The sequence below is a fragment of the Gobio gobio genome (genome assembly GCF_949357685.1).
Source record: "Gobio gobio genome assembly, chromosome: 2".
NCBI classification, from domain to species: domain Eukaryota; kingdom Metazoa; phylum Chordata; class Actinopteri; order Cypriniformes; family Gobionidae; genus Gobio; species Gobio gobio.
In genome coordinates, this window is record NC_137098.1 from 44775059 (window position 1) to 44788633 (window position 13575).

The 13575-nt window shown below is 35.2% G+C and overlaps 1 protein-coding gene across 15 annotated transcripts in view; it reads left to right on the top strand.

The window, feature by feature from the left end:
• The window catches only part of madd (MAP-kinase activating death domain), a 72198-nt gene that overhangs the window by 523 nt on the left and 58100 nt on the right, over positions 1-13575 (top strand). The gene's annotated exons all lie outside the window — the stretch shown is intronic.

Consider the following 13575-nt stretch of genomic DNA (forward strand, 5'->3'; position numbering starts at 1 on the left):
CATAGTATATGACCAAAGACTCTTAAATGTCAGGAGAGCCTAAAGACAAGGCTGTCGATAGACAGAGCTCTCATAATGAATCGATGCCCTCATATTCAGTGCATTTGATAAGCCTGAATCATATAAACAGCAGTTTAACAACACACCCGTTTCCAAAAATCATCAGCTCTGCATCCCTTCATTTGATTCTTGTAAAATCCTCTACAGATTTTTGTCCTCCAGACCAGAGGTCATAACATAAGGACACATGTTGTCTCTCCAGAGGGGGTTAGGATGTAGTGCTGTCACCATGATGATGATGATGATGATGATGATGTGACAGGAAAACCTTGGCTATATCACCTCTCTGACTTGGTAAACCTTTTTGCTTTGGAATAGCTGCGACATCAGGCCGTGTGTAAGATGGCTTGGGTGGTGTTGTTACTCTCTTGGGTGAAATGTGAGACAGCTCTTTGCCTTTGTCATTTCAGCCTGTTTCCTGTCACCATTTGCAAAGTATTGTTTTTATTTAGTGGAAGAATCCATTCGATTGAGCTTATTAAATCACAAATATATTATGAGCTCCAATTTGGGTGTAGAAGTACAATTCCGTTTACTACTTGATACTGTCTTTGATATAGTAAATCACTGTGTGTCAAAAGGCAAAGTGTCTGTTAAAAGTCAAATCACATGTTAAAATCCATGTACAGGATTAGATCTGGACTAAAGGCATAATTCACAGCAATACGCTTTCATCGCTCGTATATTAAGGGGTCAGATGGGTAAGTAGTATAAGTGTCCATATAAATCAATTCTGGAATTTGTCTCCCACTCTCTCTCCCTTTGAAAAGGTTCATTTTTATAATGACAGATGAAATCTGTGTGAATTAGTGATTCTCAGTTCCAGCTGTAAGTGGAGAGTTCATACTATATTTTGAATGAGGTATATGGGATAAATAAATAAATAAAATTCCCATATGCATTTTTTTTCAATACTGTAAAGCGAAGTGACTGACTGATGGTTTCCCAGCACAATGCGCAGACACAACTAATCGATAATCAAATTCATTACCGTTTTTTTATGATCGATAATAACCGATTTTATCGATTAGTTGTTGGAGCCCTAGACAAAAAATGTTTTTTTGTCAGCTACCGCTCGTTAGATAGCATTCTGCCTGCTGAGACACAGAGATTAAAGGGTTAGTTCACCCAAAAATGAAAATTCTGTCATTAATTACTCACCCTCATGTCGTTCGACACCCGTAAGACCTCCGTTCATATTCGGAACACAAATGAAGATATTTTTGTTGAAAGCTGATGGCTGAGAAAGGCTTCAGATAGGCCTCCATTGGCATTCAGTACATTCACACTCACAAGACCCATGAAAGGCACTTAAAACGTCGTTACAAAGTCCATCTCACCACAGTGACTCTACAATAATTTTACGATGCGACGACAATAGTTTTTGTGCGAAAAAAAAAATCAAAATTACACCTTTATCCAACTTGTTCTTGTCTTCCGTGTGCGCCTCCACGACGCATGCACGAGAATATGACGCAGATCCGGCGTTCGGACACATGACCCAGAAGCGATTTGTTTACAAGCAGAGGAAGACGCGCGTATCTAAGCTGTTGAATTCTACATTGATCGTGCTTTAGGTCTCGGCGTAGTGCTCAAAATCGGGCTAAAGTGTGCATTTCATGGATTCCCGAACGCCGGCGCTACGTCATATTCTCGCGCATGCGTCGTGGAGGCACACACGGAAGACAAGAACAAGTTGGATAAAGGTGTAATTTAGATTTTTTTTTCGCACAAAAACTATTGTCGTCGCATCGTAAAATTATTGTAGAGCCACTGTGGTGAGATGGACTTTGTAACGACGTTTTAAGTGCCTTTTATGGGTCTTGTGAGTGTGAATGTACTGAATGCCAATGGAGGCCTATCTGAAGCCTTTCTCAGCCATCAGCTTTCAACTAAAATATCTTCATTTGTGTTCCGAAGATGAACGGAGGTCTTACGGGTGTCGAACGACATGAGGGTGAGTAATTAATGACAGAATATTCATTTTTGGGTGAACTAACCCTTTAAGTAGTGCGGTAAAGTTACATTTATTTGATTGAATTATAGGCCTAACATTTAGCAATATAGCGGGTGAATTGTGTATATGATGTATGTTATGATGAACTATATGCCTTTCTCCACTGATGTTCAAAGCATTTCTAAGGATACTGATTTTTAGAAGGCAGTTGTCTGACTCTGAGATGGCGAACGGGAACATGGGTTGTGTAACATTAGCAACACATTATTAGCTGTTTGTGTTTGATAACATAGTCAAGCAAAAGGCTAATCATATTAATTACCATTATGTGTCCGACATTGTAAAGAGCGATACCATTGTGCAGCGTTTACTACAGCAACTTCAGTAAAGTTGAGCGAGTGGATCTCTGAGCTGGTGCGAGTGAGTGGAGTTAGGGATATTTTGCATATATACTAATTGAAGCAAGAGTGTAGAGTTACATTCAAGCTATTTTAAAGCATGAAGATTTTTTTTCATAAGAAAAAAACGTTTAATTATGCAATTTTGTGGATCAAAGATGAGTTTTTATTGACAACAATGTGCTGCATTGAAAACAGGTTTCGGTGCTCCTGATTGATTGTTTGTGTGTGTGTGTGCGTTCGCTTCAATGTATTTTTCAGTGCATTATTATAGAACATTGATTAAACTGACTTGCCTCAGTTGCCTGTGCATTAAACGGTTTTATTGCACACCTTCCAACCAATCAGAATTCAGAATTGAGTATTCAGATAGACCATGGTGTGTGTGTGTGTGTATGTATGTGTATATATATGTATATGAATATATATATATATATATATATATATATATATATATATATATATATATATATATATATATATATATATATATATATATATATATATATATATATATAATTTATATTTATATTTATATATATATATATTTATATATATATATATTTATATATATTTTTTATAAGTAAATAAATATATAGTGAAGATAATGAGTGAAGTAGTAGCCTAAAGAAAATGCAAAACAATGATAAAATTAAATACTGGCCATGATGAATTTCTGATGATTTTATGTTTTGGTCTTATCTTTCAGCTGTCACTGTGTTAGGTGTCCCTCCCTGACAGAGTTCAGTTTAAATGTACATGATGCTGCAGATCATTTGTAGTGTGGCTCATTTTAGAGGTTTGAGTTCAATTGCTCAGTCATTTCTCCTTCGAGGGTGTGGTTCTGCTGTATAACCTCAGCGATAAAAGATGGAGATCTTTATCAGGTCTACCTAAGCAAGTTGTCGTATATGACTCAACACTATAGAGATATTTCACTAGTCTCATAAATATTCAGTAGCAACTGTCTGTGAGAAATTCAACTCTGAGACTCTGAGGGTGGTTTTAGTTATAGATTTATGAGGAAACCAATGGGATTACTATATAATTTGTTTCTCTGCTATTGATTGGCTGGTCAAAAGGCTTATTTTATCTCAGGCACAGCAGTAGCTTGAGGGGTGTGCTGTGAGCATGTGTGCTGCCAACGGGTGGGATGGCTTTTGGCGATCAGCCTTTTTCTACCACATCAACAAGTCTGAGTAATGCATCGCCATGGCTTTCACAGTTTACACTGTATTTCACCACACCTGGAGTTTTTGGGAAATTACAGTAAAATATTGCAACTCATTGCAAATTGTGCAAACTCATTAATAGGCATGACCATGCTTTTTTGTAACGCAGAGCCTTGTCAGAATAAATGCATGAGAAAATTACAAAGCTATACCTTTAGGCTGCTTGTGTTTCATGAAACCGCTGGACTGAGTGAGGTCTTCATTTATTTTTTGTTAAATAAAATAATTGAGTTTTGTTATTTTAGTGTAACACCAAAGCCGTCAAAAACGTGTCACACAAACTGTCAGTAGCAGAAAACAACTGAAAGTGATTTGCATAGCGTGTATTTTCTCTAGTAACAGCAAAAAAGTCTAAAATGGTTTTAGGATTGTAACCATTGCAGTGTTATTTTAGTATTATTTATATACCATATATATGTGCTACATTGATGTGCTTTTGTTATGTATTCGTTTTTAATATTTCTATTTAGTTTTAACTTATTTTTATTTAAATTTTAGTTTTATTTATTTTAGTACTTCAACTTATTTTATTTCAGTTTTGTTAAGCTTGTTTTACATCTGATATTTATATTGTATTTTATTTCAGATTTATTTCATTTAACACATTTTTTTTTCATAGTTTTAGTTTGTTGTTATTCAGGTTTGTGTGTCTGTCACAGCATGTTTAAATTGATTCAAGCCTGAAAGGCATTTTTTTTTTTAACAATTTTGAACGATGTAGTAGGACACTTTTTATTCTGCCTCATATATATTTCAAAAGCTTGTGGTTATAAGTAGGTTTATTGTGCATTCTCAATGTGGGGGGTAGGGGGGCCTGGTGAGAAATAGGCTTAACTTAATCTCAGTAATGCTCACTCAGTGTGAATTTGGGTGGCAAAATAAATACATGCCGATTATGTGTCATAGATGGATGTGTGAAACAGGCCTTGTTATAATAAATAAATAAATATATATATATATATATACAGTGTATATACAAACTGGATAAATTGATACAATTCTCTCTGTTTCAAAAAGAGATCACAATTTTCCCACGATTCTGAACAGGCAGCTTAAAAAAATAACATGTAATTTACCAAAGGTTCTGGCAAATGTTAACAGCTGCAGCCTGTTTAAAACGTTTAATGAATCTGAATAAATTATTACTTTTGTATAGTTACTTTTAAAAGGTGATTTACTTCCATAGACATGATTGTTTATATCCGAACTATACAATTTTATCCCAGTTCTTCTGATCGTTTGATTGTAACAGAAATAAGGATACTGTGTGGTTGGAAGACTGTTTGTGAAGCCGTTTCATACCTAAACATGACAACTGCTCTCTCTGGCTCAGCAGCAACGCAGATTTGAATGTTCGATTTAGATTTAGTTTAATAGACGCAGGAAAATCATGGTCATTTAGGAATGAGATCGCGTGACTGTTTGAATCGAAATTGCGACATTTTAACAATTAATCGTGCAGCTCTAGTGTGTGTGTTTAGACTGTGGATCGTTTTAGCCTTTGTGTACTTTTTGTTGCTTTGTAGCCAGTAAGTTGACTATTGACCATCAGATCAAAGGTTTTGTCAGTTTTAAGTGGCTCCTTAATGATTAAGATCATACCATTCTATAGCTACTTTGAAAAAATCCTTTTGCAAACCAGCTGTGAAAAGTGGGGGTACAAAACCTTAAGAGTCTTGAGAATTTTGAAAAAGCCTCAGGGTGATGTTAACCCATATTAAACCCTGTGATATAACCTGCAGTCTGTATGTGGATTGTTGAGATGTGGAAGCATTTGTTCTTAGAAAAGAACTTCCTCACAGATCAAAGTAAAATGTCATGTTTAGATTTAGAATTTCCAGAGTTTCATAGTGTTTATTCACATACACATTAAAGAGAAAATCAATTACTGTTTAATTTGTAATTTTGTATGTAAATTGTCACAATATTGATGTAAAAGTCAAATTAAAAACACTTACTGATAAAACAAAATAAAAATCTTTAATATCTGGCCTAATAATGAAGAAAGAGAGTATAAGTCTGTTTCAATTTACAGATCTTATCTTTACAAGAGATAAATGTTCCCAAACATGTGCTTCAAGACTATAAAGCCAATAAGAGACTACTCCCCCACCTAGAAGACAAATACTTTTCCATTTAAACACGCATACCAGTATAATGAAAGCTTGAAGAGCGATAGACGTCTCAGGATTATGCTGGTTACACGGTTTGTGATCTGTAGAGGAACTCTGGAAAGTAAGTGATTTTCTCTTTTTTATCTATTTAATTAAAATTAAGCATACAGACAGCAGCAGGTATATTATTATATTGCTGCCACTTTAAGACCTAATGCAGAGATGCAATGTATTGACACATATATCGCAAATTGCAACCGCCCACCGCTCACCCTTCCAAATAGAGAAGCTACGGTGGCCGACACAGGACAAAGATGTCGTGGTCTGAGACAGCAGAGAGTAGCTAGCGCTCTGTAGAGCAGTTTGTCCATTTAGGGGCTCCTGTAGAAACATGACGGCGCAAAATGGTGACTTCACTGTAAGGGGACCCGCGGTGTATGTAGATAGAAATGGCTCATTCTAAGGTAATAAAAACATAACGGTTTAAATTATGTTAGATCTTTATACACCACTAAAAACATAGTTATGTATATTATATTGTAGAGATGCACCGATTGCAATTTTCTTGGTACCGATACCGATTTTTGTCGATTCTGATTTTATTTCTAAGAATTATAATTGACAGCATATACAAACAAAAATCCACTTTTTCTTCAAAGCAATATTTTTTTAAATTCTAAAATAAATTATTAAACATTACAACAGGATCTTCTCTCACTTAAACAACTCTCAAAAAATAAGTGTTCTGTGCCTGGAAAGAAGTAGAAATAACAAATAACTGAAAAGCAGATGCTTTATGAAGCAAAACATTATAAATTGACCTTTTTATATTTTTTTACTAAAGTACAAAAGATCCTATGAATGAACAAACCTGAAGTGTACAATACTCCTCCAAATAATAGTTCAGTAATTTGGGTAATACATTTTGCCAGCTAGGGATGTCCCGGTATCAAAATTCCAGTAGTCGGTACCAATACCATAAAAATGTTATGGTACACTCGGTACATATTTCGGTATATATTTATTTTAACCATTTAATTTTTTTAATTAAATGTATTAAGCTTATTATTTATGTTGATAATCATTATAAGTAAATAATACATAAACATTTAAAGGCTGTATGCTGTTTAAAAGTAAACATTGTTTATAAAAAAAAAGATAAAGTGAAAAATAATCAACCATTTAAGCATAATTATTATTAGTAGTAGTAGAGACGTATTATTATTATTACATAGAGCCGGCGCTAAATCTACAGTAGGCTACAACAGTAGCCTAATATATTCTGTCAACAATTTTTTTTTATTTTTTTTTTAAACCAAACTTTTATTTTGGCGGGTTGCCGTGAAGACGGTTTGCCGTTGCCCTTGAGTGTCTGTGTTCATGATATGACAGTTCTCTCAAATGAACTTCTCATGAAGTGACGATTTATGCGTTCGGCTGGTCATCCAGCGCCATGAAGTCCATCATTTCTTTGTAATTGCTTTGGTCTTTTCGCTGCTTATTTTTACCTTTACTACATTCTTCAAACTGGGCATGTTCCGCAGTGTGATGGAGTTTTAAGTGTCTAATTAGGTTTGTCATGTTGTGTGCTTTCCTGGTGGTTTATTTTAACCTTACAAGTTTTACAAATGGCATAATTAGTGTCTTCTAGTGTTTGCATGCGGCTCTGAGCGCGAGTGTGGCTCTGACGTCAACGTCGCGGCCGCGCTCGTGCTCACAGCCGCATGTAGACGGATCGGCTCAAAATCGGAGACATGTGAGACTGATCGGCCGATCACGCAGAAAATCGTCCACTTCCGATCCCTGGCTGGTCAATCGGTGCATCTCTATTATATTGCATTTCTGTCAATAGATCCTCATAAATATTACACACTGAACCTTTAAGACATAACCGACTTATTGATGGGCGATCTGAATTTTTTTTTTGTGATCGATCTTGAAAACGAGTACATCTACATAGGCCTGTCGCGATAGTCAATAAATCAATTAATCGCACAATAAAAATAATGAGCTCGATAATTGTTAAATTATATGATCACGCTCTTATACATGTAAATGCTTCTAAGCGTGACAAGACACAAGAGAACGCGCTGTACGTCAATCTCCTGTCTGTGTGGCTGCGTGCGTCTCATGTCAGTTAATCGAGGGAGTGTCTCTGACACACACACACACACACACACTCGACGCACAGACAGACTCGCGTCAGTTCTCTTTTGCTCTTGAACAAACAATAACAACAACACAGATAATTTTGAGTATTCTCATATTAGTAGTCTTAAATTAGTTAAATAACGTCTTAAATTAACTTAAAGAGTTGTGAGGAAATGAGATGCGCGGGACAGCGTGTGAGATCCGCGGCTGTTCTTAAAGTGACAGTAGCACTGATGATGCCTGTCATTAATGTTCATCAAAGAACAACGGGAACAGAGAAAATTAATAAAAAAAAGTCGCTTTAATGATGATTAATATATATTTAATTTATTATTTATGCAGTTAAGAAAGGTGTTTGATAACTATTACATTTCTGTATATGTCTAACAGGGAAGGCACAGGGAAAAAATAACATTTATTATAATGGGGTTATGTAAAGATTCTTTAAAGTTTTCCCAGCTGTTTATTCAAGTGCATTTTTTGTTAACAGACTGAGAGTCCATTGCTTTTTTTTGTTTTGGTTGTTTTACATTTACATTTATGCATTACATTTACGTTTTGTTTATTTATTGTGGATATTTCAAATGCTTTCCGTTTTCAGTGTTAAATAGTCTTTAGAAATAAAAGTTTATTGATCTTTGAAAAGGTGTACCTGAATTATTATGCCATTATCATTATTTTAGATGAAAATGGTCTCAACGACAATATTATCGTTTATCGCAATAATTTCTTGGCCAATTTATCGTCCAGCAAAATTTGTTATCGTGACAGGCCTACATCTACATTAAAAGTACATCAAAAGTTGGGAAGACTGCCATTCAGATCGTGGATCGTGATTATAATATCGTGATTGTGATATGAAATTTTGGGGAAATCACCCACCCCTAAACTGACTGTTCTTACACAAATACTCGCAAAGATGTCCATTTTGACATATTTGTGTGTATTTGCCCACCTTTAGTTGCAGTGCTAGATGGATGCAGAACGATGTCGTGACAATGAATGAAACATAAAAACGTGCAGTTCAAACAAAGTCTTATTGCTAGTCAGCGTAGCAAGAGACACGCGAGTTAGGTTTTCAGTTTGTGTTCTTTGAGTTAGTTGCTTATAGCCTATTATGTCTTTTCCCTTAACTGGTATATATTAAGATCAAGATGTACACTTGTTTCCCAAAGATTTGCTTTGTTTTGTTTTGGCAAGGCACACAGAGGCAGCATACAGCCTAAGGCTTCAGAGAAAGTTTTTAAAAAGCATGTGTCCCTTTAAAAAAAGATTGTCTCACTTACTAATCCAAGAGGTAAAACATGCTCAGTGTTTGACGTCCTCTTGAGGTGCACGTTGATTATCCTCATAGTGAGCAAGTGTGATTCTTTTCAGTCATTTCTGGTTGTTCAGCTATGATTCACTCGCACGCACAGCAGAATCTGTTTAGTTTAGCAACAGATTAGTTGAGTTCTAATTATTTAAGACAATTTTGTGCTCCGACTTTCTGAAACGCATGAAAAGCCCTTAACTTCAGTCAGATCCATTACAGGCGATGGAAGGTTTTCTCTGAGTGCTTTACTGAACTAAATGCAATAGCTGATTTATGATTAGCTAAGGCATTTGTTTGTTCATTTCTCTGGATGGAAAGAAGCAATTAGCCTTGCTCATTTTCGTTTTGCTCATGCTCATTTTATTGGCCAAATGCTGTTCATTGTCATTCTATGTGTATGGTGATTGGGACAGTGTATTGTCTGTTTAAAATAGCCGTCACAGCTGTGCTCATGAAAAGAGGCAGCATTGGTTTCCACGGCGACCGTGTGGAATCTCATTACCCGAGGCTGATTGTAGAGCCATGAGGCAGGCACACTATGATTGACAGAGTACGAGATCATGTCACGTTTCCAATAGACTCATACGCATGTATGTTCCCTGGGGGTGATGAGGTCTGGGATTTGTTTTACGCTACCTAATTAACCAGGTAGTTTAGTAAAAATGAGGGCATATGAGTGCGTCATTACTTTACAGCTGCGCATGTTTGCCTTTGAATGAAATATTTTCTATGAGATGCTTCAGGAAAGTTATAATAAAAGCTAAAGGAAATGTGTTTCTGTTGTGTGTGTATGCCACATTGGGGGATAAAAAAAAAATAAAAAAACTAAGACACAAAGGTATGTATTATAATTAATTTTAACAGCATTGTTGTGTAAAGCTGTTGTTAATCCTATTTGTAAAAAGTACTGTAAATGTGTATATACATAATTTTACATTAAAGTAATATTGAAACTCAAAGTAAGATCTAAAAATATTTTTTTTATATAGTTGTTTATAGACTGATTGTTGACCAATTGTTCTGCAGTCAAAACCTGCAGAAATGTCTCTTATAAAGAGAAAAAAACATTAAAAAAAACACGTAGTTGTGGCCCGATGCAGTTTACAGTGAAGTGGATGTCATTTGGCTTTTAAAATTCAGCCAGGATTGTAATTTGATTGGATTAGTACGAATTTGAGAAAATATACGTACATTTCTGAGTAAAACGTGTAATTTTTGCCTTTGGAAATGTATCTTAGTAAGAGTAGAAGTATTCAGTTAAAGGACACATGACCGTAAATAAACTAAGCATAATTACTTTACACCCCTGCTCTACTTTAAATGTCTGTTTTTAGGCATCCCATAGCTGCAAGTGCAAGTGATTCAAGTTGGGTCAGTTGTGAGAGCTGTGATTTAAGAAAAGAACAACACAGAGGTGCTGGTGTCAGATGAGCCGGGTGATGCTTTGAGGAAGAAACAGAGGCGTTATTGATGTGTTAGTCACAAACCATCTATCTTCTTTCCTCCCTTCCACCACCTCTTCCTCTCAGAGCTGTTGAGAGTGACGGAAGAAGAGCAGAAAGTGTCACCTCAGCAGAAAGTAGAGGCTACTAATCACAGTGTGAACCCATCGGCTCCTCTCACACCAGAGATTAATACATCCTATTGGACAAGGCCGAACTTGCTGACTGGACTAGTCATTCAAAGGCAGTTTGAGTCAAGGTTCAAGATACATTTATTTCTGTTCTATCTTGAATTAAAATGTTCCAGGCTTCCAGAGGACATGGCTAAGTATAATAGGTTTTGAGGGAGGAATAGGATGAGAAGAAATATTTTCCTTCGTGTTTTGGGGTAAAGACAATCAAGTAAAAAGATAAGACTGTACAGTTTCATTTTTAAGTGAAGTTATTATATGCTTATAAATCGTATGCCTTCCATTGTTTACCCTTGAATAATAGATGCTTAACCTGCATTAACTATGACCAGCCACGACAGAATATTTATTTATTTAGTAAGTGGATAAGTCATATTAGTTTCTTGCACGTTTACAGAGCACCTCTCTCTCTCTCTCTCTCTCTCTCTCTCTCTCTCTCTCTCTCTCTCTCTCTCTCTCTCTCTCTCTCTCTCTCTCTCTCTCTCTCTCTCTCTCTCTCTCTCTCTCTCTCTCTCTCTCTCTCTCTCTCTCTCTGTCTCTCTGTCTTTTAGTAAACTCAAAATATATATAGCTGTGGTGCACAAATCTTGACAAATGAACGTGAATCTCTACTATAGAGTAAGTACCCGCTCAGTGTTGACCCTGATGAGATGCTGCTGAATACAGAAGTCCTTGTTTCGTGAGCTGTGTGCAGTTACATAATATTGCACAACACCATTGCGATTAAGGATTCTGCTTTTAGGGCCACATATATTACACAGTGTGTCACTATATCAGATTGTACAATAACCATCGTAGAAAAAATAACATTACGATGTCCAGAAATAAAGGTAATGTTTAATCTGATAGTTTAATCCCCTCGAGTCGGCAGTCGTGCGTAACTGTCGTTTTTTTTATCATTCATGCAAGTGTTATACATCATTATATTTTGTTACGTTTCTTTTTTTTGTGTATAGTCACAAAAAAAATGAATTGTTGTGCTTTTTGCAAAATAAGGGAAACAAACAGGCCTCTCTTCAGCCTTCAGCCTCTCTGTAAAAATGACCTGTAGTTTAGTGAGAACTTGACACACAAACATGAGACATGTGTCTAAAGAAACGTTGAAATGTCAGGTTTTAAATCATGTAAATCAAAACGAAAACAAATATTCTGTGTTTATGTAATCTGTGTGAAAAGTGGGAGATATCAGTTGGCTCATTACTGACTCATTATCCGCTAGTGCGGCCACGCCCACGGACGCGCGCTCATTCAGATTCAAATACAGGCAATCCATGCGTCGACGCCCACACACACATCAACTCATACAAACACAAATAGTGAAGCTATGGTTCAGATACATCGCTTTGAGACGCGTTGAGTAATAATCCTGGAATAGTCCTCCTCACGGAAAGCTGTTTCAGGGCTGATTGTGGTAGGCTAAGTTTATTCAGTTAGCATCTGTGAATATTAAATGCAAAAAGACAGTTTAAATATAAATCCTGATGCAAGACTGTTTAGACAAGATTTATTTGGCCTGTTTTCATTTTGTAAAAATTGTATTTTAATTTTAATCAATGTTTTTAATATAGTTGCTTCTTATTTTATAAGAAGTCAATATAACAGACAATAGCCTTTGCACTGCATTGCACATAAATGAACTTAAGATGGAAATGATATTTGAGTATTAATTGCCTTTTTTTTTACAGTGAATTTAGTTTTTTATAAATTGTATCTTAATTTTAATCAATGTTTTTAAAACAAAATTTGCTTTATATTGATGTTTAAATATTATACCCTATGTTTTGTTTTTTGTTTTTTAGAAAGTCATTTGCTTTCTTTAAACTGAATTTCGTTTTGTATAAATTGTATCTTAATTTTAATCAAGGTTTTTAATATATTTGATATAATATAACAGACTTGTATAATAAATATATTAGTATATTTGATACCAATATAGCAGACAATAGCTTTAGCGCTGGCTCGTGCATTTCACGTGTTTCTGACTGAAGCTCGAAATGATATTTGAGTATTGTGTGTATTTGATCGTTTACAAATGATTCAGAAAATATTTGCCATTGAAATGACTGAGAAAAAGTGTCCCAATCAACCTAAAGTCACCAGATACTATTTGAAATCATAATTGCATTGCATTATGTTGTTTTAAATCCCAAATATTTTACTTATAACATTCATCATTACCAATTATTCAGTTATTTGTATTTATTGAATATTGAATTGGGTTCAGTGTCACAAAATTACTGTTTTTTTAGCACTTCTTTCAAAAACATTTCTGATTGAAATCTTGTTTCTTTTGTTTCTCTTGATTCTCTTGTTTCTATCTTGGCAGATAATTTAGCTTGCTTTAAGTAAAAACTTTAAGTAAAAAACATTTAGATTTTTCCACCAGAAAACTTTTTTTTTTTTACTGTTACTGTTACTGTTACTGTACTTGTCTAGTAAACCTAAAATCTAGTAGGCCTACCTGAAGCTCATTCATTATGTATCTCATTATTATGCAGGTCTTTTGTTTCTCAGGAGTGATCACATTATAATTCATGGTTCGTTTACGCCTACTGGCATATGGCCTGAGTAAAGAAAAAGTGTTTTACAAAATGTAAATGAATATATTGTTTTATGTGAATGAGTAGGCTCAATGATTCTCACATCATTTTGAAGCAAAAATTCAATTCAAAAACACCCAATAATCAAAGGTCTTGTGAACACATATCTATTGTG